The sequence below is a fragment of the Arachis ipaensis genome, chromosome B1 (assembly GCF_059453495.1).
Source record: "Arachis ipaensis isolate K30076 ecotype BB chromosome B1, ASM5945349v1, whole genome shotgun sequence".
In the NCBI taxonomy this organism is placed as follows: domain Eukaryota; kingdom Viridiplantae; phylum Streptophyta; class Magnoliopsida; order Fabales; family Fabaceae; genus Arachis; species Arachis ipaensis.
The window spans coordinates 5,512,514-5,516,809 of NC_142436.1; the positions used below are offsets into that span (position 1 = coordinate 5,512,514).

Here is a 4,296-nt window from a genome sequence, read left to right on the forward strand (position 1 = left end):
TTAGGACCTAATTACTAGATAATACTCTTAAACAACAATTTAAAGAATGTTTGGAAAGCAAGAGAACCTTTAAAAACGAATAAAACAATTTTTAGGAAAAACAGGGGTTGTGCGTATGCATACCCCTACCGTACGTACACACACGGGTAAAAACGAGTGGTCGCGTACGCAACACCCTGCTCGTGTACGCGAGTTGTCCAACCTGAATAGGTTGCTCACGTCGCGCGTTATAGTTCGCGTATGCAAGGGTTGATTTTTGCTGGTTCGCGTACGCATGCAGTGCTCGCGTATGCGAGATGCCCAACCCAAATGGGTTGGTCGCGTTGCGTGCACCATGTCGCGTACGCAACCCATACCAGACTTGGAAATTTTTCAAATGTTGCAGAATTCGGTTTTTGGCACCAAACTTTAAACAGTCATAACTTCCTCTACAAAAATTTATTTTCTACAAACTTTATATCAATTTAAAGCTCTCAAAGCCATCTTTAATTTAAAATAAAGTTCATTCAATTTCAAGTTTTGAGGCACAAGTTATGATCCGTCAAAGTTCACAAAAAACTAGTTTTTACCAAAAATATCAAGGTTCTCAACTTTCTAAAATTCATAACCAAAACCAATTCAAAACCACACCAGCCCAATTTATACCAGATTTTACTACTTGTGCCACAATTCACCACTCATATTATAAAATTCTCAACCCCCAATTATCAATGATTTTACACTAAAATCCCTTCTCATCTAACAAACTCATCAATAATCATTCTATCTCTACATAATCATTCTATCACTACCCATCATCAACATCAATCTCATTCATTCTCAATATCAATATTCAACATTATTTAACAATATCAACAACATCATTCATCCAAAACATCAAAGTCATCAATTCATCATACATCATCAATCAACCAAATTCAACAACCAATTCAATCCAAATCTATCCTATGGGTCACTAGCCTAAATATTCAGAAATATTATATATTACATAGAAAAAAAGGAAACCATACCTTGTTCGATTCCCAATATGCCAAAATTCTAAAATTGAATACAATTCAAGTTTCCAAACACAATCAAGTCACCAATACAACTCCAAATGCTCCCAAGTATCCAAGGCAATTCCAACAAGCTCCAATATTCAAACTAACATCATATATTTTATAGAAATCAAAACCTAATACTCATAATATATCAATTTACAAGGATTCTTGAGAAATCTTACCTTATCCACTGAAATTTGGGATAGAAACCAATAATCCCTCACTAATGGTTAGTACCTAAACAACCAAAACACAAATTTCACTCAAAACAAAAATCCACAATTTCGAAATTCTTAGGGAAGAGAAAAAGAGATGAAAATTCGAAATTTTACCAACAAAGGTTAGATATAACTAACGGGCTTGGCAAGAGCTTCGCGTAGCCACTGACGGCATGCGAATCGGAGCACCGTAGCTCGAGATATGATTGATTGAATGTGGATGTGAATAGTAACTTTTCGCTCTTCTTCTCCTCACTTCAGCTGCTGGTGTGTGTGTTGTTTAATGAAGAATGAGGCTGAATGACCTTCGTTTAGGCTTATATATGTTGGGGTAGGGCCCAAATTGGATCCAGTCCAACCCGTTAGCGTTTTTACCCCCATTTGGCCTAATTTCGGGTAAAACTTTTAAAATTAATGCCCGATTTTTAATTATAATATTTTCCTAAGATTTTCTACTGTTTTTAATTATTCTCGCACAGTACTAGACAGACTTAAGCCGGTACTGCCGGTTCATTTACCGGTTCGAGTTTTTATGCGATTTTTCGCAAAAAAATTACATTTTCTAGAGTCTTGTCTCTCACACAAACATCCTTTCAAACTTTATTCTCGAACGCCTCACATTCTTTCACCGTAAAAATGATATTTTTCTATGGTTTATTCGATTTTTTACAGTCATAATTTCAAACATGCAAATTCAAATCAATTTCATAATAAGAGTCAATTACCTTTTTTCGCAATGGCTCATTCTCATCAGAATATCTCCGCCACCATCAAAAGACTATTATAATATTTTTTATTTATATGTCTCTAATATCCAAGCCTCCATAACTTTTGTATGGTACTTCACTTAGTGATGGTTATAATTTTTTTATCTTTACTTTCTTTCCTGAAATATAAATGAAATTATAAAATAATTTTTTTTAGAAAAAAATTGATGAAATAAAAATGTACCAAGACAATTTATACTTAGCTACATACCTCATTAATTCTCTTGTCCCTTCTGGCCTTCTCCGCTATAAATAATATAGTTCTCTTATTTTATTTTATTTTACTTTTCTTAATAACCTCATTTTACGGCTTTATTTTCAAGGAAAAGACTTTTTCCCTTAAGGTCAAATTAAATAACTTTATCCTTTAACATATTTCTTGCCAAAGATAAGAATTAAGATAAGAAATCTAATCTTCACATTGAAATTAATAACACCTAATTTTAATTTGAACATTAGTTAATCTAGAAAGAAGAGTGTTAGATAGTCAATAATTTTTATGATTTATAACTATTAAACAGTTATTAATGATGTTTTTAATGGTATGAAATTTCATCTGTAGAATTACTCATTTTTCTTTTATTAATTACATGCTGATCAAAATTTAATAAAATTGTTGACCTCTTAGACATTTCCAGCTAAAAATACACTCCCTTAGTTCAACTGTATTCCCATGCATATATATATATGCACGACAACCTAAAGCAATGAGAACATGGATGCCCATTCATTCTTTGCTTTTTTTCAAACCAAGTTATTGCAAAGAATTTTCGAAGAAAAACGCAAGCAAAGTGGAAATTGAAGTCAATTGTCAAAAGAGCTTATCCCTTAGTAATAAATTTGTGAAATATTGTTATTATTAATTATTTTTTGTTTTTTTGTTATATAATATATATACGGAACCAATGAAATGAGAAACCTTGGCGTGAGAAAAGATCCTAGCTCTGTTGAAATAGTACAAAGCACATTGAAGCCAAAAGACTGTTGCCAATTACCTTTGACATGCCAGCCTGGCCATGCATTCATATGTGATATGTTACTTTTTTTTTGGTGTATTATTATGACCTTCTTATCTTCCTTATTGTCCACATTCACCCTTAATTAACTTCTAGCACTGCACTAGTATATATAGGTTGTATATATAGCTGAGCTAGCACCCAAGATTTGTTTTTATTAGTAGATACAAATATATAACTCTACAGGCATGTTAATAATTGAGATGAATGTGGTTTGTTTTAGGGTTATGTTACGTGTACATCAAAATTAGTCACCAAAATCAGTTATCATTATAAAATATATGCTGGAATATAAATATACATTAAAAATAAATTAAATCACATATATATTTATATACAAATATATTGGTCGCTGATTTTAATGGCTGATTCTCTTGTTTTAACAGTGAGAGAAAAATAACTTCTATTGTTTGATTATATATATTTAACTTACATTCTTTTTTTTTTCTGAATACTAATACTAATAGTATAAAAATTTTATATAATTATTTAATTATATTTATATATTAATTAAATTAATGTGATAATAATATACAATTGATTATTTATTAGTTAGAGACGATTTTATGTGTAGAATCGGGTCTATTAGGCATAGTGAGAGTTTCGATAATGGTTATGATACATAGTGAGAATTAGGTATTATATGAATTTAAATATTCGGTTAGACAATTTAAGTCTTGGCGTACATGCTTGATCCAATGTTAAGTTACTTGATACATAGTGATAATGCTTGATACCTGTCTTAATTACATTTTTTTTTATGTAAATCGAATTCATTTAATTTTATTTAAACTAAATACATATATATGAATTGAATAAAATTGATTTGATTTATCACTTATATAGTATATATATGTAGATTTAATTTACTATTTAGTATTTATAAATGATAAATTGAATTAACATGATTTAATTTATATGTATTTAATTTAAATTGAATTAAGTTGATTTAATTTACATAAAGATATCATTAATACAGATGTATAATTAAATGATATTTAAGATATTTACGTAATTTTAAATTTTATTTATTTTATGTATGTAAATTATTTTTAAAAATAATTAAAACTTTAAAAAAAATTAAATATTTTCAAAAATTAATATTTTGATAATTTTAATTATTAATTTTAATTAATATATTATATATATTTTTATAATTAAAATTAACGATTAAAATTATTAATATATCTACAAAACTTGAAATTCTTCCAAAATTTCGAATTTTTTTTTTTTTAAAAACTAGTATAAAATCTTA

At 28.7% G+C, this 4,296-nt stretch overlaps 1 long non-coding RNA gene across 1 annotated transcript; it reads right to left on the reverse strand.

The window, feature by feature from the left end:
• Positions 1 to 312: 312 nt before the first annotated feature.
• LOC148575604 (uncharacterized) lies at positions 313 to 1,519 on the reverse strand. The gene is made up of 3 exons (XR_015900172.1): positions 1,373 to 1,519; positions 1,223 to 1,277; positions 313 to 1,143 (listed from the first exon to the last, which is right to left on the reverse strand). It is a non-coding gene; the product is annotated as an uncharacterized LOC148575604 (long non-coding RNA).
• Between the last annotated feature and the right edge of the window lie 2,777 nt (positions 1,520 to 4,296).